Genomic DNA, 27878 nt, shown 5'->3' with positions numbered 1-27878 from the left:
AGTATCAAAACAAAAAAGGAATGGGCATTCTCAGACTTGTCTCTTTACCATTCTGGCTTGTCAGACTTATATCTACACACAGGCAACGTAATGCTCCTTTGCTAGTGTGGTGAACATGGAGCGAACGTATGAGTATTCAGAACCCTAATGCTCTTGTCACACTTAGTTTGTTATTGTCGTAGATTGTGTTGTTGGCAAGAGTTGAGCGTAGTAGGGTGCACATTCATATTTTCTTCCAATTGCATTATATTTTGAGTTGTGGATGATTGAAAGCTTAATTTCTTTGCCGTAATTGTATTGCACGCAAATAGGCCAAAAATAATTGTGGATACATTGAGAAAACATCGCTGTTTCCACAAGTTCACTGTTTTCTGTTGAAAGCATTAGCAAGTTTTTTTACATCTGCAAGCTCGCCATTAGGTTTCAAAATATAACTAGCATGAGAAAGTGTGACCCCCATGATTTGATCCCTTGACCTTTTGATGAAAACTAGGGAGTTGAAACCTTCACTTATATGCTAGACAAAAGACACCCTCAACCTCATCTAGATTGCAGAGCGCAGATTGCTTAAAGATAAGAGGTTTCAGGTTTTCAGTCGTCGACCTCTATGGCGGATATTGATTTGTGGTTGTCCATATCATTGAAGAGAAATGTGGCTATCTGTTTCATTCTCTCTAGAACTCAAATTCCCTAAAACAAACGTGGATTTAGAGGTTCATTGAGAATTGAACTTGCGATCGTTAGTTCGTAGTAAACTCTTCACTTAAGTCAAATGGCAGCTTCAGTATGAATGTAAACAAATGCCCTTTTGTTTGTCTTGAAACTTGCCTACCTATTATTGTTTGCATTTCGTTGAGGGACAAGGAGACATATTACAATCTTGGAAGAAATGTAGGATGATTTTTTAATTTGAGTTTCTTGGGGATCCAGGAGGTGCCCAAGATTGATCCCTAGACCTGCCCTTACTACCAACAGAATAATAAGTCTGCGGTGAAGTTTGTGTTGCCACAAAATCTATCAGGCTTTGGAGAGGGAAGCCCCACAAGGCATAAACTAGACCAAAAGACAACAATGGGGTAGTGGTCCACTGTCACCATAGTCAAAACCCCATGCTCTTCACGGATTTTCAATCTTGTATGTACATCTTGTCAGTAATATGCAATCACACGATTTATCAAATTGGTCTATTTTTTGGTGTGTGTTTAACACAATAGAATAAACTAAGTAAAATGCGTGCAGTAACTCCTCCGAGGTCAATGCCTAGGGTTTAAAGCCTCCTAGGTTACACATCCCCTCAAGAAAACATTAAAATGCTCCATACACCCTAGGAGAGAGTACCTTGGGACCACCTCAATCCAAAAATCCATATTAAAATAATGCCACATGAAGTGCACCCTTTAGGATGCACGCTGAAGAATATATTGAAATACTCTATGACATAGGAGAGTGTGCTCCATGGTCTACCTAGAAGATGTTATCTAGTGCACCCTCCAAGATGCATGAGTGAAGAAAATAATATAATATTCTTTCTAGTAGAACACTCTTCAACCAATTCTCAAAGGAGAAAATGTGGTCTCAAGGTGCATGAATATGTGTGCAACAATATTCATCCACGAATAAGTCCACCACATGTGTGAATCCCAAGGTTAGTAATCCTATGGTCAACCAACGCATGTGCAAGCTAAGCGCTCCACAAAGAATAGAAATGGTTGACCACATGTCAAATATAATCACTAGGGCAAGGCCACCCTTCTAACATACTCCAAGCACAACTTTCAATGCAGAACAACCCTTGTACAATAGGCAAATAAAGAGTAAAAAAAATATAATAACCAATGCTCAACTAACCCATAAGTGTGCCCTAAAAAAGAGTGCTAACCTCTTCACATTTGTGAACTAAATTAGGACACTCTACATGCAAGGCTTGGTCAAATGTCTTAGAACCTTCAACAACTTCCCAAAATTGAATGTTCTCTGCTTTCTCCAATATGCAACCACCTCCCCAATAAATAATAAAATATGCTTCAAGGTGGTTACAACTCGTCAAAACTTGTGCAAGTGGATATATCTAGTGAAGAGGAGTCAACAACTCTATCCACTCACCAAGTCAACAAGGAACCCAATGAATTTCCAAGTCCAAGGGGATGGCCCCTTCTCTCAAGCTTTTCAAGAAGAATCCTTGTTTGAGTTGGAAGATTTGGAATTGAGAGACACGATCTCCTTGCTTAGGAAAGACCTCAATGGAGGATGAATCGGTTGATTAACATGGCTGGCAGCAGGAGATAATATAATTGATTTCTTTCATAATCAAGCTATGGCTAGGAAAGTTTACAATACCATTTTGGCATATCCCTTGAGGCAACTAGCAAGGCTTCTGTAATATTACTACAAGGGTCATCTCCTCGTGGGATGATGGGGTGGTTGTCTCACTGGAATGTTATCCCCTCCATCCAGTTTCAAATCCCATAGGGGGACACCGTGGTGCCAGTGAGGGGGGTGTGCTCCATCAAAATTTTGTACCATGCAAAATAAGTTAATACTCCCTAGCAAAGCCCCACAGCAGTACTGAGATAATAATAAAACAATAGTATCATTGTAGGCATGAACTTAGGGTGCACCACTGCCAAGGAGCCAATACATCCTTTAATACATCATTAAACCTTAGAAAGGGGTAAATCAGCTTGAGGGCCCATGTAGTACCCCCCATAACTCAAACTTTAGGCAATGATGCAAGACAAGGGTACTAACATCATCAATTACACATCCCTCCAAAGTGATGTCTAGCGATGTTATGTTATTAAGTTATATTACCCGGGGAAATCCCATCATGGAAAAGTGTATCAGACATTCAATCAAATAGCATAGGAAAATGAACGCAGAAAGGTATCAACTCCTAGTGATACATCGAATCAGTCCCAACCATACATTCGACAAAAGGGAACAATGTAGAACACCCCCTCCTAGTGACAAACCAATATCGTAGCACCATCATAACACCATCATACATTGACACTAGGATGCTCCAAAAAGTATAACATGATGTAGCAAGCATCCACATGTCAAGAGAGTTATTCATCAAGCAAAGGTATCAGACTAACAACAAACCACTATTGGAATTTCTAAGTCTATCCATTAGAAACCCTTCATGTACTTTACTGATTTATTCCTACCTACTTGTTCTGTTAATTAACAAGTTATTTACCATGTAAATACTGGAAATAAATACAAGTACATGCTCAACACATTACAGATCATCAATTGAAGGAAATAGAAACAAGCACACAAGTGACACCGTTGTTTTTGGACTAATGTCCCCGGAAAAACCTAATGCGGGAAAACTGGTGCAACTATCTGAGGGTTTGATTTATTAAGCGGTTTCAGAATACAATCTAGATGCCAAATCCGGCTCACCCAACAGAGAAAAATCTCGGCATTAGTACCTCTCTACTTGGAAGCAGATATTCTGGTTGAAACCCCAGATAAACACTCCGACAGCTCCACATCTCCAATATGCCCCACGAAACCCCAGCGTCAGCCTCTAGGGACTGCATCAGCCTCTCTCTGGCCCAGTGGTAATCCAACGTCACTCTGGCTTGGCTTGTGTCAGCCTCTGGAGGCACTGCGTCAGTCCTCTGGCCCTCTGCGTCACCCACGCTGGCCCTCTGAGGCACTGTGCAGCTCCTGGCTGCCTCTGCGTGAGCCCTGGCTGGCTTTGCGTGAACCCTTGGCTGCTTCTGCGTCCCTCTCTCCGGCTATTGCGCTGATCCTCCCGGTGCTATCTCTGCCTCTCTGCTTCTGTATTCACTGCCCCTCAGCTGCAACTCTGATCATTCTCTCAACTTTCTCAGCAAACCCAACCCCAGAAAGTCCAAATCTTGATCTCTTGATTTGTTCTCCAAGTGACCCTCAAGCCTCCTCTTATACTTTTCTCGTTGACAAATCAACAGCCGAGATTAAGTCCCTAATCAACGACTAAGATTAGATCTGGCTTGATCCATGACTTTTGGACCCTTCTAACACAGTTTTATATTAATTCACATTAATATTTTATTTTCCCCAAGTGACTTAGGGACTCCATTAAAAATATTAATTATTTTAATATATCCCAAACTCTTTAGAATTTGCCCAAACCATTTCTGGGTATTGGAGATCTCATGTGCTTTAGCCTCTCCACCAATTTTCGTGGCTAGACCACATCTGATGCTACCCCAAATTAGCACTCCCTCTTAGCGAGAACTGTGCTCTAACAATACTCCTCATTGAGTATCACCCTGATCATTCGGCATCGGTCCCTGTGCTGATGCTAGGCCTGCTGCCCATCATCTGCACTGCTGCATCCTGTACTGCCAACCATGGCCCTGTCACTGCCACCGCTGCATCCGTACTGCAACTCCCTTTGCATCCGTGCTGCTGCCCATGGCCCTGCCACTACCACTATTGCATCTACACTGCAACTCAGTTACTGAGAAGTAAGTAACTGATCTCCCAACTTTGACATCTCTGTCAGGCTAGAGACACCCTCGATGCTGAAACTCCCTTTGTCGCTGACAAGTGCTCCCTCTTTGACCTCTGCGCTGCTGCAACAACTCCATGCATCTTGCATCGTTGCACACCTCTCTGTGCCATCTTGCACTGGTGCAACACTCCCGCGCATCTCGCACCGTTGCCTCACGCTGTCCTAGGAATCTTGCACTGTAGCTCCCTATGTCGCTTCATCCGCATCTGTCACTATTGACATCGCTTGTACTGCTACTCCTCTTCGGGGTTGTCATAGCAAGGTCTAATACAAGAGGCTGGGTACCTCGAGGATCCTGCCCCTCATCGCCTGTAGCTCGTCTGACTACAACTCGATGTCTCCCCACTTCTGCTCAAGTGGCGTGTGTGCACTCATGGCACAATCATCGTCTGTCTCCTCTTCCTTCTCTGCCCTTGTTGGCGCAGCCTTTGGTCTCAGAGGCCTCTCTCTTGCTCTTCTTCCTTGGACACTAGGTCGCATAATGACCCAGCTCCCGACAGTGGAAGCATTTGACCATGGAGAGGTCCTTCTTCTTCCGTTTCTCCTGCTTTCCCTCAGATGCTAGGGCAACATCCACCTCCTCCTCCTCCTTGATTCTGATCCCCTTGCCGCTGATTCCCGCCTTACTCAGGCTTCTGATCTCTTCTTGGCGAAGAGCAACCCACATTTCCTCCCAATCTAGAAGGGTTGCCCTGCCTAGTATGCTTTGGACAAACACCTCTCAGTCTTCTGACACTGCGTTCAGGGCTGTTCTCACCATCAATTCTTGATTCGGTGTGGCCCCTATGGAAGTCAGCTGATCCCAGATCTCCTTCAATCGACCGAGGAAGGGGTCGATCTGTTCTCCCTTCTGCATCTGGTATGATCACAACTGATTTTCTAGTAACATCCTTCTCTGCACAGAAGTACGTTGGTACAATTTCTTTAGGGCCTCCCACATCTCATTTTCCATTTATTTTTTGGCAATATGTGGTACTACGTGGTCCTTGACCCTGTCAAGAATGATGCTCTTGACCCTCACCATTTCCTCCTCGTACTTGTTATGAGCTGGGTCAACTGGGATAGCTATCGTCCTCAAGGCGAAGTGCTTGACACGATTCCTATCTAGAACGGATAGGATTTTGGTCTTCCAAACTAAGAAGTTTGAGACTCCATCTAGTTTGTCCTGGTCTGTTACCCCGTTCACTGCCATCTCGCTGCTCCTTTACTTCCCTCCTGGAAGTTCTTAGTGTGACTCCCTCTAAGCCTCGATTTCCCTCCTGGTAACACTTCTGCCAATGTCGAGATGCCCCTACTCTGATCGTTAGTGTAGCTGCACCACTGATCTGGATTTCTCGGTTAGAAATCCTCGGTAGCAACTCCCTCCTCCTTGGCCTTGCCTTGTTAGGCACTGTTCTGACTATAGTACCCCACCAACTCTACTCTGCAACTTACCCACAACCTCCTAAACCCCAACAAACTGAAGGTTAGAGCTTCTAGGCTCTGCGCAATCCCGACACCGGCAAATCAACTTCCTTAGCCAACTGTGTCAGCCCTCCTAGCCTCTGCATGAGCCTGTCTTTGCCTCCCTCAGTCTCTACACTGCCTCTTCTTGGCTCAATCTTGATGACGTAGGCACTGCGTCACCCCTTCCTTGCTGCTATACTAGGAACAACTTCTGTCACTCGGGATAGCTGTTTTCTGCTGTTGTTGCTCTGCTTAGCTGATGTCCTCAATTCTCCTGTGATCTACAACCACGCTCTGATACCATGTTGGAATTTCTAAGTCTATCCGTTAGAAACCCTTCATGTACTTTACTGATTTATTCCTACCTACTTGTTCTGTTAATTAACAAGTTATTTACCATGTAAATACTGGAAATAAATACAAGTACATGCTCAACACATTACAGATCATCAACTGAAGGAAACAAAAACAAGCACACAAGTGACACCGTTGTTTTTGGACTAATGTCCCCGGAAAAACCCAATGCGGGAAAACCGGTGTAGCTATCTGAGGGTTTGATTTATTAAGCAGTTTTAGAATACAATCTGGGTGCCAAATCTGGCTCACCCAACAGAGAAAAATCTCGGTAGTAGTACCTCTCTACTCAGAAGCAGATATTCCGGCTGAAACCCTGGATAAACACTCCGGCAGCTCCACAGCTCCAATTTGCCCCACGAAACCCTAGCGTCAACCTCTAGGGACTGCGTCAGCCTCTCTCTGGCCCAACGTTAGCCCAATGTCACTCTGGCTTGGTTTGCGTTAGTCTCTGGAGGCACTGCGTCAGTCCTCTGGCCCTCTGAGGCATTGCACAACTCCTGGCTGGCTCTGCGTGAACCCTTCTGCGTCCCCCTCTCCATCTACTGCGCTGATCCTCCCGGTGCTATCTCCGCCTCTCTGCTTCTGTATCCACTACCCCTCAGCAGCAACTCTGATCACTCTCTCAACTTTCTCAGCAAACCCAGCCCCAGAAAGTCGAAATCTTGATCTCTTGCTGTGTTCTTCAAGTGACCCTCAAGCCTCCTCTTATACTTTTCTCGTTGACAAATCAACAGCCGAGATTAAGTCCCTAATCAACGGCTAAGATTAGATCTGGTTTGATCCCTGACTTTTGGACCCTTCTATCACAGTTTTATATTAATTCACATTAATATTTTATTTTCCCTAAGTTTAGACTTAGGGACTCCATTAAAAATATTAATTATTTTAATATATTCCAAACTGTTTAGAATCTGCCCAAACCATTTCTGGGTATTGGAGATCTCATGTGCTTTAGCCTCTCCACCAATTTTCGTGGCTAGAGCACATCCTATGCTACCCCAAATCAACATCCACTAGATGACCATCCACCATAGAGAGATGTGAATCTCCTGCACCAAAGACTTCCATCAAATAATCCACTCTCACGAAGAGAAGTTCGATGTGATGAAAATTACAATGTGAAACCTCATACTATATGAGTTGTAACACCTTGATAGCTTATGTATGGAATTATGCATATAGATTGGATATAACTAAACACCAAAGATGATGTCTCAAAAGTAGAACAAATGAAAATATACCCTTTTTGTGTCTGAGTTTCATTAGTACAGTTTAACTGTACTTTAACATGGTCTTTTTTTCTTTTCAAGGATTTGTCTAGAGTTGAGATATGAGGAAGATTGAAAGATTGGAATAGGGTTTTGTCATGAAAAATTAAGTTGAGTGCTGGTTATGATAGAGTCTGGACTGCCTACTTAGGTTAGAAAATCTAAACCTAAGATGCTTTCTACCCTAGATTTGCAGTTGATCAAATCTTTGATATTGGTTAAAATCTCTAGTTTATTATAAATGTTAATACATCATAACTTTTAGTGTTCCAAATGATCTGAAAGATGCCCAAATTCCTTCTGTCAACTTACCCTTGTCAGCGGCTTTAGGACTGTATGAGCCTTGTGAAAGCAACCTTTAGTCCTGTGTTGCAATGGTGATTTCAGAGTTTAACTGCTTTCTTGGTGGACACAAAGTTCCCTGTGATTCCTGAAGATTAGCACTTAATTTATTGTACCTACTGAATCATATAACAGTTGTTTGATTGCAACACATTTATATTAAATAGACTCTTGGAAGCCAATTTGAGTTTTCTAAATAGTTATTACAGATATGGTGACTGTGTGACGCTGCATACATTATGTTATTTTGCAGGTTAGACAAGACAAGATTTCATGTTATTGGAGCAGTTCTTTTTTCTGTTCAGTCCGCCTTGCTGCATCCTATAGCTGTTGTAAAGACAAGAATTCAGGTTTCTGGAGCTGGGTTTGCTCAAACAAATGGTCTTCTTGTTTTCAGAAATATATTGAGGAATGATGGAATTCCTGGTCTTTTTCGAGGATATGGTACATCTGCAATAGGATCTTTACCTGGCAGAGTGGTTTGTCTAACTAGCTTGGAGATGGCAAAGGACTCTGTTTTGAAATCTACAGAAAACATGGACATACCAGAAGCAACACGTACAACAATAGCGAATGCTGCCGCAGGGATGGTTTCATCTCTTATTTCTGGTGTTTACTTTGTGCCACTTGATGTGGTAATGATATATGCGGGACTCACTTTGTTTCATTTTATTTTGTTCATTTACACCTTCTACCCTGACAACTTGTCCATTTAATGTATTGTTTTATTGTGTGCTCCATCAATTATATGCATCATTCTATTTGCGAAACCTCAGCAATATATTATAGAAAGACATTCAAAGTACAGATTCAAAGTACAGAATTAGGTGCATTGCACATTGTTGGACTGCAGACTAGGAATAAAGATAAGCGTGAGTTATCTTTTCATTAATATGATACTCATTTAAAATTTAAATACTCTTGGACTCCTGATGACCATTCATATTCCACACCATAACCTTGATGGATCAAGGGTCTAACGTTCCCCCCTTAATCCGAAGGGGTTCTTGTGAATCCAAACAGTGAAATTAGGGCAGGTACCAATAGCTGAGTTTTCTATTTGAATCTGGTAGTTTTGGGTGACCTCAAACACAATGTCTAGTAGAAACTGAAGTCTTCTACTAAATGGTGGTTTAAGGTTGACCACCAATTCTGAAACTCAACACAAATGCTTAGCAATTACAGGAGCATTTCCAAATTTGGCTAGAAGTTGATGTCTTCTGCTGATTGGAAGTGCTCACAAATGGTGATTGGAAGATGACCGCAAACTGTTGGAGCTTGGCTCTAGGGCTTGTTGCTGCACAAATTAGCAAACCTTGTAAAGAGGCAAAAGCTAAAGGGCACAACAACACCCTGGGACAGAGGCCCATTGTCACCACAGCCTAAGTCCCCTTCTCTTCTTGGATTTCCACCAATGGAAGGGGTCCCAGTATTTCTCACTTGTGATAGATATGCCTATGATAGGCTTCGAGTGAGGTAAGGTGGCTCATTCAATGGAAAGGTTCAACAATACTGTGAGCTTTGGGAGAAGCTACTAAGACTTTCCCCAAAAAACCCCTTAAAAAGAAGGCTACATGAGACCTAGGGTTGGGATGTTTAGCAAGAAAAAAGTTCATCCAAGGTCAAGGTAGACAAGAGAAAAAGCAATTAATGATCTACTCGAACAAGTACTATGTGAAAATTCCTTGAAATGTAGCAATTGGAATTTATTCTTCGAACTGATTAATTATGCAATTTATTTTGTTACAACAAAATAATGAATAAATCACATTGCAATTTCTTCACCATAAAAATACTACAGAAAATAAAACAGGAACTGAGAAAATAGAGAACACAAACAATAAAATTGACTATTATTTTGGACAATTGTCTCTGGAAAAACCTAATGTGGGAAAACCGATGCAACAAATGCGGGTTTTATTATTATTATGCAGCAAAAAAACTTCTGAGTACAATCTGGATGCCAAATTGACAATCCTCTCCAAAGAAATTACTAGCAAAATTATTAAGGGAATTTTCCCCTTCTCCACAAGCAATTCGACAACAAACTGCTCACTGAAATTGGCCCTAGAATACCTCTGCGCAGGTCTCTCACTCGCACTACCCGGAATTGCCTCTAAATTAGGTCCTTCTTGTCGTTGCCTCTGGAAGTGATTCTCCGGCCCTTTGGAAAATTATCCTGACCTCCGACATCTGAATTGACCTCCTCTACAGCAAAATCAAAGTGCCTCAATGAGGTTTTGCGTAGGCCCCTGCACTACCTCCTATGGAATAATTTCGACCTCCTTTGGTGGATTTTTCCAGCACTTGAAAACTCCACCGGATCACCCTGCTGCTGCTCCTCAACCTATGCAACTGAGATCTAGCTCAAATTCTCGACTGAATCTTTGTCGTCTAGGAAATTCAATCTACCTAGATCACTCACCCACTGGATGTGTCTATCTCCATCCCAACATCCTGTTCTTATAATCTCTCGTTGGTAAACCAACGACCATGATTAGATCCCCATCAACGACTAAGATCATCTCAAACTCAATCCGTGTGAGTTTCTACAACATTCTCACTTTTCTCAATTAATTCCCTTTAATTAATAGATTTTCCCAAGTTAGACTTAATCATTTTTTAATTATCGATCAATTAATTTAATTGAGTTGTCTCTGGGTGTTTTCTTCCAAATTTTTTTCTAGGTTCTGGAGATCTTGTGTTTCTTAGCCTCTCTAACCAAAGTTGAGACTAGAACACTTGTTTCATGCTACAAAAACTAAAACTCCCTTGTAGCGAGGAAGGTGTTTCGTTTTCTCTTGTAACATCTTCCCTCACACCACTGATGTCTGACATCTGTGACAATCTGCCACTGCCCACCAAGCCACTACGCATACTTTGATTCAACTGCCACTTTGTAGCTGATCCACCCTGCATTTGCGTTGCTGCTGATACTGCACTGTACCAATTTGTACTGCTGCCAACACTGCGCCGCACTGCAACTTATCTCATGGTGATGCTGCTACAACTACTGCAACTAAGAACCAATCTCTGAATCAACTATGTCCCTGTACTGGCTCTGCATTGTCTACTGAGTAATTTTTTGCACCCTAACTGCTTCTGCGCCCCTCAATAACTGATTGTAACTAGTTTTGCCACTGTCCCTCAAGATTTGACTGCGCCATGCTGAGCACTAATCCATCTGCTATTGAAATCTGTGGGCCCCTATAGCAAGGGTAATAATCTATATGAGTAAACTGCAACTGTTGTTGCTCTCTAATGGACCCTAACTAAATTTCTGTAACTTCGAACTCTGATCTACTCATACTGCTGCTGCGATTTCTCTGCTGCTATCTTTGCACTGTTACTGCAACTACTGCAATAATGAGTTTGATCTCCCCAGATCTTGAAGTGCTGGCTTCCATAGGGTTGCTTTCTTTGAAGCTAGACTCCCTCTGCGTTTCGATCTCCCTTTGGGAAATCGTTTTGCTCCCTCCTGGCAGCTCACACTATCCTCTTGCACTGCAAACTAGATTGTGTAGCTTTGCGTTAGGAATATTCTAATTGGAATTGCGCCTGCATATTCAATTGGGAAATTCACACTACCCATGTCACTACAACTAGCTCTGCCACTGTCTCATGTGTATTGATTGCAACTGGCTCTGCTGACACTAAATCCTGCTACTGTGATACTGTGGGCTCCTGTAGAAAAGGTGATGGTCCTGTTGCAACAACTGGAATTGATCTAACTGATCTCATTACTCCATCTGCACTGAACCCTGCCCATCTTGACACGCTTGTGAAAATTTCTGAATCTTACAAATCAAAAATCCTACTGCTGTAAACTGATTTGCATTACCTACTTGTGTTCTTCATTTTAACAAGTTATTTTCAGAATTATTCAGAAAATATTAATGCAAATACATTGCAGCCTACACTAATATACAAATCAAGTACTGAAAAAATAAATGAGACAACCACACAAAGGAAACACTTATTTTTGGACTAAACGTCCCTGGAAAAACCCAGTGTGGGAAAATCGGTGCAGCAAATATGAGGGTTTTATTATTATGCGGATTTCTGAATACAACTAGGGTGCCAAATCCGACTCACCCAACAGAGAATAAACTTGACAAAAGTACCTCTATCCGAAGATAGATATTTTGGCGGATCCAACAACTGGATGATCGAACCCCACAGGTCACTGCGTTGTCCCCAGTGTTGTGCAGCGATGGCTGCTCCCATCTCTGCGCTGGGACTGCGTCACCTCCTCTAGGAGTTGCGTCACCCTCCGGGTGAGCCTTCTCGACTCAAAAATCGTTTTGTTGAATTGATGCTCAATCTACCTCACAGAAACCCCAACACTGCCTCTGCGTGACTGCGTTAGCCCTCCAGCTTTTGTGTCACCCTCCTGGAGCTGTGTTGTCTCTCCTTGGTGCTGCACTGCCTCTCTGTTATGTATTCTCAACCTTGGATGAGAGTCTTGCTGCCGAACTGCCCCTCTCTGCATTAGAAACTTACTCCGAAATTCTCAACAAACCACGCCCCAAAATTTCGATCTAGCTCAAGTGCTGTTCTTTCTGTGTGCATTCTCCAACTGACCCCAAGCCTTCCTTTATACTTTTCCTGTTGAGAAATCAACGATCGTGATCTAATCTCTAATCAACGACTAAGATTAAATTAGACTTGATCCTTGTCACTTAGAAGCTTCTCACCCATATTTACATTAATTCACTTTAATTATTTTAATTTCCTAAGTTTTAACTTAGGCACCATTAAAAATAATTAATTATTTGAATAACATGCACTCTGGGTGGAATTTCTCCAAACGATTTTTGGGTCTTGGAGATCTCATGTGTTCTAGCCCCTCCACAAAATTTCGGAGCTAGAGCACATCTGATGCTACCCAAAAATCAACAACGTTGAAGTATCAAGCTCCACCTTCACTTGGATTTGGTGCCCCACTATCTCCTATCGAGCCTTGACCCTTATTGGGAAACTGCTTCGCTTTGCAACTCGCACTTCCTCTGACACCTGTCCTCGACAACTGGAAGTCAATCTACTGCTTATAGATTTGCGTTATGGCTAACTTGTACGACCTTTTTTAGCAATCTCGTATGGCCTTCTCTAGAAAGCTGCAAAATTTGTGAAACTCAAATAACTGGAGAATATATTTGGAAATCTCCTTCTCTTTACTGCTCAACCTTCTTTCTGCTACTCGCACACCCTTTGGAAATGTGTAGATCTTCTATTGCTTGCCTTTGGATGCCCTTCTCCAGTACTCACATTGCCTGCTACCGCAACTGGACAAGTCACTCAACCTTTTGGACGTCCTTCTTCGGAATCTAGCACACGATCTGCCACTTCTAAAGCTTGCACTGGCTGACTGGCAAAACTGCTATGACCCTCCTGCGACTGGAAATCACAGATCTCCTCCTGTAAAACTGGATCTGGAAACCCTCTGAGAAATTATGGAAATTCCTCTCTTTATGTGCTTTTTTCTTCCTCCTAGCGCTGATTATGCTATTGCAAAAAACTGTTGCAAACCAATTGCGTCTAGATCTTCTTAACAAAAATACTGATCTGCTCATCAGAACTGCTTCTCGGCAACACCACCGCCTACTGGAACTACTATTGGGCTATTCGAACATTTCCTGGAACTACAATTGGAAATCAAATCCTTCTTCCCAACAATTCGAACTGCCTAGCTGGCCCTCTACGTAGATTTGGAAGAAATTCGCTCAAATCTCCCTTTGAATTGCGGAATTCTCTCCCTTTCGCTACTGAGTTCCTGATCTAATCAAAGCTACTTTGATACCATGTGAAAATTCCTTGAAATGCAACAATTGGAATTTATTCTTCTAACTGATTAATTATGCAGTTTATTTTGTTATGGCAAAATAACGAATAAATCACACTACAATTTCTTCACCATGAAAATACTATGGAAAATAAAACAGGAACTGAGAAAATAGAGCACGCACACATAATAAAACTGACACTGTTATTTTGGACAATTGTTCCTAGAAAAACCCAATGTGGGAAAACTGGTGCAACAAATGAGGGTTTTATTATTATTATGCAACAACAAAAATTCTGAGTACAATTTGGATGCCAAACTGACAATCCTCTCCAAAGAAATTACTGGCAAAATTATTAAGGGAAAATTTCCCTTCTCCACAAGCAATCTGACAACAAACTGCTCACTGAAACTAGCTTCAGAATACCTTTGCATAGGCCTCTGCGTAACTTGTAACTCGCACTGCCTGGACCCACCTCTGAATCAGACATCCTGTCTGTTGTTGCCTCTAGAAGTGATTCTCTGACCTATGGAAAATTATTTTGGCCTCCGACACCTGAATCGACCTCCTCTCTAGCAAAATCAAATTACCTCAATGAGGTTTTGTGCAGGCCCCTGCACAACCTCCTGCGGAATAATTCCGACCTCCTTTGGTCGACTCTTCTGACACTAGAAATCTCCACTAGGTCACCCTGCTGTTGCTTCTCAACCTCTACTACTAATCTCTAGCTCGAATTCTCTTCCTGACTAAATCTCTGCGCTTTGGGAAATTCGATTTGATTAGATCACTTGCCCACTCGATGTGTTTATCTCCATCCCAACATCCTGTTCTTATAATCTCTTGTTGGTGAACCAACAACCATGATTAGATCCCCATCAAAACTAAGATCATCTCAAACTCAATCCGTGTGAGTTTCTAGAGCATTCTCACTTTTCTCAATTAATTCCCTTTAATTAATCGATTTTCCTAAGTTAGACTTGGGCATTTTTTAATTATCGACCAATTAAATTAATTGAGATGTCTTTGGGTGTTTTCTTCCGAAACTTTTTCTGGGTTCTGGAGATCTTATGTTTCTTAGCCTCTTTGACTAAAGTCGAGACTAGAACACTAGTCTGATGCTACAAAAACTAACAGACTAAGGCAAATGACTTTAATGAAATCCCCAAGTTGAAGGATTAACTTCTAGGGTTACCTTTTAGAGATGGCTGGCTACATCAAATTCCTGGGAATTCCACCATAGGAATTCCACCAAAACTTGAGGATTGCTAGAGGAGACACTAAGGAAGAGTTCTGTCCAGATGAAATTTAAAATTTCTCCCTCTAATGGATTTCGCATCGAGCCCTAGAGAGGCCTCCTTATCCTTAAAGGGACGAAGAAAAGATGTGAAAAAGAGGTAAAAAGAAATATGATTTATCAAGTTATAAGAGTGATCACCAAGGATTTATGACCAGTGTCTAGCAATTGGGAGAATTGGAGTTAAAGATAATCTTGATATGGCAACTCGCCCTTCAAGGAAGACCTAGAAGCAACTTCGCTTTCCCTATTGAAGCAACTATACAACACTTCTAGATATTTATACTTCGATGACAATTGTTGACGGAGTTTCAATGATGCAAAATGCAACAAAATCTTGTAAGAACATTCTTCATTCATTATCCATGAGTAGCACATGCAAAATTTCCCAATAGTTTCCATGTTTAAAGAAAATTTCATCAATTAAGGAACATTAATAACCATGAGACAACGTTCCATGCATTAGAAATTAATCAAATCGTAAATATCACTTACAAGACAATGACGAATATATCCATCCATCACAATGCCAAAAAGAAGCTCCAAGTGTGAAAAATTCACTACGAAATTTCTATTGCAACAATTGGAATTAATTCTTTTAACTGTAAAATTAACTATGCAGTTTATTGCTACGACAACAACGAATTAATCACAAATGCAATCTTGACAAATAAAATACTGCAACAGATAAAAGCGTTGGAAACTGAGAAATGCTAGCACACACACATAAAAATGACACTGTTATTTTTGGACATAAGTCCTGGAAAAAACTCAATGTGGGAAAATCACTTGCAACAACTGAGGGTTTATATTATTATTTGCAGCGAAAAATCCGAGTACACTAATTTGGAAGCCAAACTAGCAATCCAATCTCAGAGAGTCGTTGCCAAAATTATTGTGAGGATTTCTCCTCACCCCACAACTAATTTCAGCTCCCGAAATTGGCCCCTCAGCAGTTCGCACTTCCTTCCGCGTTAGCCTCTACACAATGCTTGCGTTGGCCTTGCTGCTGCGGTCTCTAGTAGCTCCTAAAATCTGCAACTCCGCTTCTCTCTGGCTCTGGAACTGATTCACTGGACATCTTGATCACCAGCTATTGAATCGACTGCTCCTCCAGCTAGATCAAACTGCACTATTGCTGCTGCCTACGCCGTTCTTGCGCAAACCCTCTGGGCAAACTCCCACTCCCTCAATTTGACTCTCCAAAACTGGAAAATTTTCCATTGGATATTGCTGACCTCTCTTGTCACCTGCTACTCAACCATTGGCTCGATCTCCACTACGGAATCACTCTTGCTACTATGAAATTGACCTGCCTGGGCAACTAAGTATCTGCACTTGTGTGTTTTCCATCTACCCATCGACCTCTTCTTATAATCTCCAGTTGGGACTCCAACGTCCACAATTAAAATTTAATTGATGTTTGAGATCATTTCCAAGTCGATCCGTGTGAGTTTCTAGAAGATTCATACCTTTCTCAAATAATTCCTATTAATTAACCACTTTTCCTAAGTTAGACTTTAGAAATTTTTAGTTATGGTCAATTAATTTAATTGAGCCATCTCTAGGTGGAATTTTTGGAAAAGATTTATGGGTTTTGGAGAACTCATGTGTTTTAGCCTCTCCACAAAGTTTCGAGACTAGAACACCATCCGATGCTACAAACTCCTCCTTAGCGACGAAGGTGTTCTAGTGCCGCACTGCTACAACACCTTGTCTCTGCATCATCATCTAACCATGATGCTGATGTTTGGCCATTGTGACTACCTACCACTGCCCACCAACAACTGTGCAACTTTGATGCTGCATTTGTGCTACTGTTGACACTGCCAACAGTAGCCAGCTTTGCATCTGCACTGCAACTCCCTCTAAATTGTTGTTGTTGCTACTGCAACTGAGAAACATCCAAAATCCTTTGTCCTTGCTACTAAAATGGGTCCTCCACCATACCCATCTATTCTCTAAAATAGACGAACTTAACTCTCCCTAAAGCTTTCGTGAGGATATTTGCAACTTGCTTATTTGTGGAAACATACTGTAGTTGGACCGCTTCGTGCTGCACGCAATCTCTGATGAAATGACATCGAATATCTATGTGTTTCGATGTGTCATAAGACACTGGATTCTCCTAGATCTTGATGCAACTCTGATTATCACAGTAGAGACTGGTTGCCTCCATCCCCTGCTTGAACAAACTTACCAGGAACTTCCGAAGCCATATAGCTTCGCACGTAGTTGTGCTTGCTGCCATATACTCCGCCTCTGCAGAGCTCAGTGCTACTGACTTTTGGTTCTTTCTACACCAAGAAACCATCCCTGGTCCAACGCTAAAACAATACCCAGAGGTAGTTTCCCTGTCCACTGAACTGCTTGCCCATTCTACATCTGTGAACCTGTTATCGTCAAATTAGCAGGGGTCTTAGGAGGAGTTCCTATAGAGCAACTACTAGGTCAAGTGGCAACAATGGAGCAATAGCCCACTGTCACCTCAGCTAAAGCTCCCTGTTCTTTACGGACTTTCACTAATGGGAGGAGTCTTGGTAATAGGGAAATCACTAAGAGGAATATATCAATAGTGTAAGGTTTGTGATTCCAAGAGCCTATTCAAAGGAGCAACTCTAATGATAGGGGTTGCTTGCTTTGTAAGCAAGGTGAATGGCTCTCCTAGAAGGGCTATAAGGAGTCCTAGACCTAGGTTTAAGGGGCATGTCTTGATAAGAAGTACCCCAGGCCAAGGAATCCTAGAAGAATAGGGTTTTTAAACAATCCTTGTGAAATTAGAGCGATAAGGTTGTAGGATCACAAAGAAGCCCTAGTGGACCCAAGCGAGGTCAAGGGTGTGGGGTAAAACTTCAAACAAGTGGACTTGACCAAATGAGGGAAGAGAAAAGGATCAAAGAGTTATGATTTAACTTTTATGTTCATTACAGTGATCCTTAATGAAGCCACTAACCACATGGAAACTAGGGAAATGATTTTCGAGCTATAGCTTGGGAAATCTCGAGATTCCACTGTTGGAATGACCTCAAATTTGGAGGACCTCTAGAGGACTCACCAGTGCAGCTCTAGACCAATTTTCATCGATTTTTGATGGCTACAATAGAATTTGTATGATGCCCTAGATGGCCTTCTAGGTTACGACTTAGAAAAGAGAAAAGAGGAAGGTGAAAGAAGTCTTTGTTTAGAGATCACCTATGACTAGACCAGTGCCTAGCCTCTTGGGGGAATGGAGTTAATGAAAATCAATGTTTAGAGATGTCTTATACCCAATCAAGGAGTCCCCTCGCAACTTTTCATGGCCCTAGGAAAGTTTATACTTCTTTGATGTTGCAATTGGTGACTTATCAAGGTAATTATGAGAAACCATATACCCCTAGGACAAATATTCACTACACTTTAGCATAAACATATCAAAAGCCCTCACAAAAACAAGATCAACAAATTCACATTTCAATTATGCAGCTTCACCAGCTTCATGAGTGAAATTCCTTCATAGGTTATGCAAGTGACAAAATGAGAAATAAACCATAAAAGAGCACACTTCCAAGTATAGCGAAAATTTCCAATCACCAAAAGAGACAAATATCGAATCTCTAAGACAAAGAATAAGTTCTTCTAAACATTGAAATGCATCAATAATCCAATTCACCCATCAACAAGGCTAGTGGAATTCTGAAGAATGGATACAAGTCCAAATCCAAGTGATGATCAAATGAAATGATCAACACATCAATATATATCCTCCCTAAGGGGTTCGATTTACGTAATAAGGCCTAATAATGCCCAACTAATAAAATAATGTGCCAAAATAACATTCCTTGGTGACAAGCCCAACAAGATAGCTCCATAATACAAAGATAAGCCTCTCAAGAGGGAAAAATAGTAAATATAATAGGTCGAAGGGTCATTGAGGCTCGTGGAGTCTAATGTGTGCTAAGATGAATGAATGAGCTCCAAACATAGTGATCAAGGGGTTGGCTCTTTGATATCCAAGCAAACAACCTGTGGTGTCCCCAAGTGGCTATGGGGGCACAAAACATCCTCATGGGTCTCCTAGTGGATCAAACATGCCTGTATCCCATTTGTGAGGGCTAGAAGAATGATGCAAACCCTCTCATTGTCTCGCATGAGGAGACACATCCTCATTTGGGCCTTGGATCAACTGTAAAGTGTGTGGTGCAAGAGTGGAGCCGGTTGGCTAGGATGGTTTAGGTGCATCATCATCGTCTAATAAGTGGAACACAAGCAAGTCATGAGTGAAGTTGAAGGATCCCATGGAGTGGCAATTTGCTCTCTGCTATGGTGGAGACCCGTGGCTCTCAACGCTCACCCTACAAATGCTAATATGACTCTCTGGAGGGCTTGGACCTCATATAGGGAGACCAAACCCCAGATGAAGACCCACCTATAATATTGTATAAGATACAATGCGTCTTCTCACCTTCCGGTACAACTAATCATTAGTGCAATTGAGTAAATGAGCTTACAAATCATGGAACCAAGTGGACACTTCATAGTGGCATGCCCTTCCATAATAGGTTTCAGAATGTACAAGTGTCTCCAAGTTCAAGAAGAAGGTTAACCAAGGACCTTATTAGGTGGTTTCCACCTCTAAGGGGGTGCCATGTTCGTGGTAAATCCATCAAATAGTAGGTGGTATGTGAAATAATGATGGAATGGAGTGGGGCGTCAGGGGAAGGTTCCAAGCCACATGCCAACGTACAAGGGTAGCTAAGATAAGGGAAGCCCACACTTAGGTATACGAGTGTAGGAGGGAGCAATCGTGGTACATGAGTTACTCTGACCATTGTTTTTCCACCCTTCTTCATATGCCTTTTACCTTTTATAGATTCCTTTTTGTAATTTCTCAGGGCTCTAGGGGATGACAACATGATATGTAAGATATAGCAACGAATACCCCCTTAAGATGGGGCAGTTCATTGCCCACTAGGGGTTGGGACAATCATGGGTTCGCTAATGATGTAAGGGGCCAGTATGAGGGGCCCCAGGAATCAGGGTGATGGCCATGATGAAAGGGGGTAGAGTTCATGTTTGGCTTTTGCCTAAGCACTAAATTTGTATGTCTCGACCATCTTTTGCATTTTATGGTGCATTTCTTTTTGAGAGTGGCCTTATTATGTTTTTTCCTTATTTAGCTGCATCAACCTCTGGGGCATCGTTCCAAGTCCTGTTGATCAGTGGTTGTCATTAATGTCAACCCAAGTAGCACCAGGGGTTACCCCGATCTTGCATGGGAATTTTGACTTGACAACGTCAACGTACTCTATTCTGAGTCAAGGATCTTCTAGATGGATTCTACTCGTCGAGATGTTTCCGCTGATATATGGCACGCTATGTAATTCTTCACGGTTTGAGAGATATTCATGTTTGAAGTTAGCAAGCCCAGTTAGTGGGCTAAAACCCTATGGGGTTGTGGCATGGCACTCATAATTGCTTGTGGTCATTGAATAGTCAATAATTAATAAGTTTTTTTGCTCCTAAAATCCCTCCAACGTTCACTTGTTGAGGACCCTCTCAACTCAAGACATTCATATAAATAATGACCCTCATATCCTCCTCTAGTAGGGATTTTGTGGCTTCAAACAGGTCATCGTGGCATTTTCGCTATAACTTTTTTTTTCGGTGAAGCTTCAAAAGCTGAAATTAAAACCCATTTGAGCCAAAATCTTGATGAACCTCGTGACCGAATTTCAGATCTTGGTTCGCTATATTTTCGGAGATATGATCTGAGGAAGTTAGGGTTTTTGCAGGCTCCCGAATTCCATGTCAAACAGGTGACGTTGGGAAAATCGTCATAACTTTCTCTCTGAGCATTGGATTCAAATTTCGTAAATAGTCACAGAAAGAGGATGGATTGTAGTTTGTTGAGTAGCGTTTTCAGGGCCGAAGGTCGCAACAGTGACATGTGGCACTTCGTACAAGTTCGCTCTACTAAACCAGTCTATAATCAGGTCATCGTGGGAGATTGGGCATAACTCTTTCTTGAAGAATCCAATCTTGATCAGACTTGTGGGGTTGGAAAGAGGACTTAGAGGACTACCACAAGACGAAATTTCAGACCTTAGAGATCTGAAATTACATAGATACAACAAATTCAATATCGAGCTCCTAGAAGGCAAGAAAAAACATGCATTCAAGGATCATTGCAGTAAGGACCACACATCAACAGTCAAGGGTAAGTCTCCTACAACAAGGTATGTATGATTAGTGTTTACATTTGAAATATGATTATCATCTCTGACATATGTTTTTGCAGGACAACGTAAGTATATATAGGGTCTCAGTTATATCTCTATGTCTCTATATGTCACAGTTAGTTTTGATACCACATTTTGGATGTTCTATTCTTGATACTACACATTTGATGCTACACCAAGTCTGCTAAATCTATACGATGTTGTAAGTTCATGTTACTTGTCTTTTCATAGTTGATAGAATGGTCTCTGTTGTTGTACTTAGAACTTGGTCCATCACAAGTCTAGGGTCTGTCATCAGTTTTTATTGTATATATCTTTAGGTCAGTTTTGGATATAGTCTTGCATAGAGTCCAGGCCTATATAAAGAGTGGGAGTCTTTGTCTATTGCTGCAACAAGTCAACAACAAAAGTGACAAGCACACTTTAGGTACGCATTGTAATTTTAATTTGTATTTAGTCATTATTATGCACTTATATGTGTTTTGCAGGCAGAGGTAGGTTGAAGAGTATTTTGTTTTGTTTTGGGATTGGTTTCATCGGACAAATTTTGCATGCAGGTAGAAGAAGATTCAAGTACAACTTCAAGCAAGAATTCAAGAACAAAAGTATCAAATCAAAGGAAGCATTGCAGCAAGACATCCTTTGAAGACATGACAACCATTTGTATATTGTGAAGAAGTGTCAAGGCCAAGAGTCATCATTGTAGAGTTGTAAAAGAGTCATTTGTAAAAGTGTCATCATTGGAAGAGTCATTATTGTAAAAGAGTCAATCTACCTAGAGTCGAAAAGGCATTATTGGGAAGTATAGGAGTCTCTGTTAAGGTGATGTCATGGTTGGGTTGCAGGTCATATTGTGATTGGGTGTTCGGTCAAAATCATTGTAAATCATATTGTATCGTGGATCATTGTCCCTGGTATGGGAATCCACACTCTTGTCTCATTTCAGTCATTATAGGGTGGCAGGGAGGTGCTATGCAGGTGCATGAAGTTGCCTACAGGTTGGAGCCCGTGAATACTTCAGGGTGGTAGGTTGGTCTAGGATGTTGCGGCATCCATTCAGTTGACTACTGAAGAAACCAGAGCGTTGGGGCGTCCTTCCAGTGGGAGTTGGAGAAGAATGTTTTTCTAGAATTCTAGGAAGTTGGAACTTTCATTTCAGTTGGGGCTGAAGATTAAAGAATTTACTAGAAAAGCATTTGGTGGTTTTTGACTCGGAGGGGGTTTTCCACCTAAAATTCTTGTGCCTACTGTGTTCTATTGTTTACTGTTTTTACTGCATAAACATTAATAATAATTGAAAATTAACTAATGCTCTGAAATATTTAAAAAGTGCTAATTGCTAAGTAACACTGATTCATCCCCCCCTCTCAGTATTTCCAACAATTGGTATCAGAGCTTGATTCCTTCAGTGACAATTTAACCAGCGGAAGTCAGTTTTCAGAGCTTAGAGATGGGAAAGTCAAAGAAGCAGGTTACAAGGATTTCAAAGGAAGGTATAGGTACAACAAAATGTGAAGAAAGTGAGTATTGTGTACCAACCCCAAACTTTGATGCAGATAATTACTGGATATGGGAATCCAGGATGGAAGTACATTTGCAGGCACATGGAGTATGGGAATCAATTGGTTTTGGAGACATATATTACCGACAAAGCTAAACGGTACAATTCAAAGGCCATGAATGTAATTTTGAATGTTTTGACAAATTCTGTGAAAACAAAAGTGGGTCAATGTTCAACAGCTAAAGCTCTTTGGGAAAAGCTTCATAATCTCTATTCAACAAAGCAATCAGGTCAAGATGTTAATGAAAATTCGATCCTTCTGATTATGATGAAGAAATGTGAGAAATGAGTAAAAGAGAGTTGCAAAATCAAGTGATCAAGGTGATAAAGGAACTCAAAAGTCAAAAGGAAAAGGCAAGACTTTTGCAAGCAGAATTGAAGACAACAAAAGAACTCATCAAAGAAAATGAAGAGTCTGAGAAGATGATTAGTAGTCTTAGAACTCAATTGGAAGAAATCAAGAATATAATGACACGAGACCTCAAGAGAGAAGTCCAACAGAAGCAACAAGAACTCGACACAGCGTTTGCAGAGATTAGTAGGATCACACAACAGATGTAGGAAGCAGAAATTGATAGGAAGTCATCTGATCAAAGATACATATCCGATGTTGACCATAAGCAAAAGGAATTAGAAACATCTTTAGTAGAAATAAGCAGGCTTAGGATTGAAAATGAGAAGCAGAAGGAATAGATACAGGTTCTCAACGGAGAAGTAGAGAAGACCACTCTTCTCAAGCTACAGGTTGAGGAGGCAGAAAAAAGAAGGAAGGAAGATCTTGAAAGGATGGTTTCAAGAAGATCTTGCTCAAAAGAAGGAAGAAATTGATGCAACTTGTGTGAGATCAACAAACTCAAGGGATTGCAAAAAGAACACCTACAAGATAAGACAGATGAATAAGCAAAAATGAAGGCAATTAAAGATGGTAAAGCTCCAGTTGATGAAGGTACAAGCTCCACATCTTCGCATGATGATTCTAAGAAGGAAGTTGATCAAAGTGAAAAGCCAAAGAAGAATGTTGCAACTCCAAAGAACAAGACCAAAGCAATCAAGAACAAAGGACCACAACAAACTACAACACCGCCTCCAAAGAAGAATGAAAAATCTTCCAGGTATGTTCGTTTATTTAATGGTTATTGTTTTTCATGCGCTAACTATGGACATATGGCCAAGGATTGTAAAGTTATTGATAGGTACAACTATCAAGGACCATCGCATCCAAATGAACCATTTAGGTATGCACATTTATTTAATGGTTATTGTTTTTTATGTGCTAACTATGGACATATGGCTAGGGATTGTGAAGTTTTTGACAGGTACAATCATTATCTGCAAAACCCTAGAAGCAAGTTTGTAGGATCACGAGACAGGTTCCACGATGATTTTGTCAGAAGAGAATACGTGCTAGATGGGCCAAACATTGAATGTTTCAAATGCCATAACTATGGCCATAATGCTCGCGATTGCAGATATCAGAGGGAATCACCTATGGACAACATTGAATGCTTTAAGTGTCATAACCATGGGCACATGGATTCGGATTGCAGGAATAAGGAGGTCTCGAAAAGGAAACAGGTACAGGAAGACAAAGCAGATAACAAGGTTTCAACAGTTATGCTTTCAGGATTTGTAAAAGCAAAAGGTCATGAGGAATTAGCAGTTGCTTCAGATAATGACTCAAGTCAAGATGGCCCATTAGGTGACTCACTATTTTGAACACTCTGGCTTGTTGACTCCTTAACATTTTGTAGAGGAGAAGTCTATGCAACAGTATATGGCACAAGTCTACGATTGACAGTGTTGACCACTACGTGTCAACTTCCCATAGCAGTACACCCCCTTTTTTTCACAAAAGGGATAGCGCTTAATCGACATGTCCGTGCCATTCGACAGTCATCGTCGACTTGATCATATTATGTTGTAAACCCAGTCTGTATGTGCGAATTGTAAATAATCTTAGCAGATATGAGTCGTGTATGTAAATTGCCTAGGTGGACCTAATTTCCTAGTGATAATCTACGTTCCGGAAGGTTTTTTGTCTCACCGATCTATGATCGGCAGAGTTTTCCTTCAGCCTAACCCCAAAGCCGGAATGGATTTTGTCATTAGAATCTTAGGAGAATCCTAGTGTGTTAATTTGCTAGATTATAGTTGTGTTGCAGAACTGGGTGGTTTATGAGGGTCTATGTCAAATGGGTTCTCCCCCTTGAGATGTAAAGTTGTAAAAGTCATGATGTAAAGTGTCTTGAGGGTTAGAAAATGTTTTAATCCCCTCGTAAGTCCTAAGTCCTAGGTCCTAGATGATTTTTCCAAAGGCTAAGTTCGAGGATCCATTTAAAAATAAATTAAAAATTAAAAAAATAACTAAAAAATAATAAAATTTATTTAAAAATAATAATAATAATAAATAACTAAATAAATAAATAAAAAAAAATTTAAATAAAAATAAATAAAAATAATAAAATAAAGAAAAAAACCTAAAAATAATAAAATAATAATATTTTTGAGTAAATAAATGCAGAATTTCAATTTTTAATGCATTAAAAAAATTCGACGGATGAGATTAAGAGATGTCTTGATCCTCATTGACGGTCGAGATCATTTTGACGTGGATCACTCGAACTAGCCGTTGGAAATTTTTTCTTTAAATAGGGTGCTAGGGGTCATTTGAGATCAAAGTCGATCTGAGAGTCTGGTGCTAAAGAAAGCTCTCTTGTAGTCATTTTTTTGTGCAATAAAGAAGACTTTGGGGTTAAAAATCTTACTGGTGTTACTCTTCTGAATACGCTGTAAGATTGTTTTAGTTTTTCTGCATAATTTTATTTTCAGCCATTGATGATAGCTTAAAGAAGATTGATCTAGGCATAGGTATCTTGTCTGATCTTTGGGGTTTGAATGATAGTTTAGATTCTGAAATATAGTGGCAGGTATCTCCATTTGATCGGGGTTTCGCTATTGTTTTCTCCCTCTATGTTAATGGTTGATTTTAAGCTGTGCAGGAAATCCTTTTTTTTAGATTACGGGGCGTTAGGGGAAGTTCTCGGCTGAACCAGCCAACTCCCGGATTGTGTTTTCTGAAAGAGCCCAGCCAGTTCTCGATCTCGGGCTTATCATTTGATTTTTTTTTTATGAATGCATGCAGGGTTTTCTGAAGCGTTTTACATTAAAATTAAATTCTGATAATATTACTGTGATTATTGATAAATCTGGCTTCTTAAGAACTTTCAGTTTGTAAATACTGTAATTTTTTTTGTTGGGTTTAGGGTTTCCAGTTTTGTTTTATGCACATATCATTTTTGGGTGATTTTTCATTCCAGGTTGCAGGGTTTTTGAAGATTTCCAAGGTTTATCTGCGTTGTTTCGCTGTCCAAGGGTTTCAATTTCAATTGTTTTTTAGGTCCGGAAGAAATTTTACATCGGTTTCATTGATATCAGCTTCTGGGGTTTGGAATATTTTTCCAAGGACTGCAAAATCGTTTTTCAATCCCCCAGCTATCTTCAGCTGCCAGAAATCTGCATAAAAAAAAAAGCAGCTCCCTCCATCAGCATTCACCTGCCAATTGCCTCCCTCTGCTCCACGTTTTTATTGCCTCTACGCTGAAAACCTGCTCCTCCTGTCCATCAAAACTCTCTCACGCTCATCCGCAGCCTCCAAGCCATACACCCTTCAGCTCCACGCACCTGGATACATTACACATTAAACCTGCAGCAATACACCATACGCAAAAGATCTCCACGCTGTCCATATCCCTGCCGTCTTGGAGCCTCCCTGCGTGGTCTCCTCTCGTCCAAGCCTGCATACTGCCGTGCAGCACTTTTCCCTCTTCGCTGTGGCTATCCGCATCTCCCTCAGCTACCTACGGATCCTTCTCCATCCTCTCGCTGCAAGTCCTCGTCCCCGCCGTCGACCTGCGTACCTGCAAAATCACAAGCACAAACAATATTTCGATGCAGCTAGGTTTTAGATAGGTGTATGTATAATTATATCCGATTTTCATTTGGTTTATTTCGTTTAGAGTTAGGATAATTTTTAGTTAATTTTCATTCGATTTTTTAGCGTGTCATTTGTTATGAAATGTGTTGTTAACATAAAAAAATAAAAAATCGATTTTTATTTTTTGATATAGTTAGCATGGTTAGGTTTTAGCTATTAGTTTAGTTTTATATTTTGTTTAATTTTTAGATTTAAAACTTTAACTTTAGTTTTAGTTTAGTTTTTTAATTTTATGTTTTGTTTTATAATCAATAAAAAAAAAATTTCATAAAATGATCAAAAAAGTTTCTTTTGTTTTTATTAGAACTTAGTTTAGATTTAAATTTGATTTTTTTTATTAGACCTTAGTTTAAATTTAAATTAGATTTTTTAAAGTTTTGTTTTAGTTTTAGTTTAGGTTTCATTTTCATTTAAAAAAATATATATATATAAAAAAAATAATTTTGGAAGCTTTTTGCCAATTTCAGTCTTGGCTCAGAAATTTCTTAAGTTTCATCTTTTATGCTGAGGCTAAAATTTTTGACGTGGGAATTAGTGTTTAATATGATTCAATGTTCATCTGAGCAATGTTTTAAGACTTCGACTCCGACCCCGACTCGGCCGAGGATCGACTCCGACTCCGACTCCGAAACGGTAATGACTCGGCCGACTTGATTTCAATGACTCGGTCGTTGTAAAAAATACATTAAATTTTTTTTTTTTTTTATAAAAAACATAATTTTAAAGATTTTCATTCATGTTTCCAAACACACAACATTATAATATAGATGGAAGACAACATATGATCAAAGTAGGCTCATGAACCAATCCATTATATCAAAATGGTACCGAATGGCAATACATAGTCAACTGTCATACATGATCGAATACTCAAAACAAAAAACACATAACCAAGGAGGCTAGAAATGGCCTCTACAACAAAAGTAAACTGTGACGGTGACCAGACTCCAGTACTAGTACTACTGGGCCACTGACTAGTAGCTACTGTCAGAGGAGCCAAGATCATGTCGATCAATCTTTGGATCATCATCATCAGAGTCAGACAGGGGGCTCCATGGCTCCTCCTCATCATCATCATCCCCAACTGCAACTGTAGAAG

The 27878-nt window shown here is 40.6% G+C and overlaps 1 pseudogene across 1 annotated transcript in view; it reads left to right on the top strand.

The window, feature by feature from the left end:
- LOC149248994 (uncharacterized) overlaps positions 1-27878 on the top strand; it is a 194160-nt pseudogene that overhangs the window by 18154 nt on the left and 148128 nt on the right. Inside the window, exon 2 of the transcript XR_016266718.1 lies at positions 8183-8564. The product of XR_016266718.1 is annotated as an uncharacterized LOC149248994 (transcript). The remainder of the gene's footprint in view (positions 1-8182; positions 8565-27878) is intronic.

The sequence above is a fragment of the Pinus tabuliformis genome, chromosome 7 (assembly GCF_031772625.1).
Source record: "Pinus tabuliformis cultivar Carrire ecotype Pingquan chromosome 7, CPIR1, whole genome shotgun sequence".
NCBI lineage: Eukaryota > Viridiplantae > Streptophyta > Pinopsida > Pinales > Pinaceae > Pinus > Pinus tabuliformis.
This window is presented reverse-complemented; position numbering and strand designations above follow the sequence as displayed.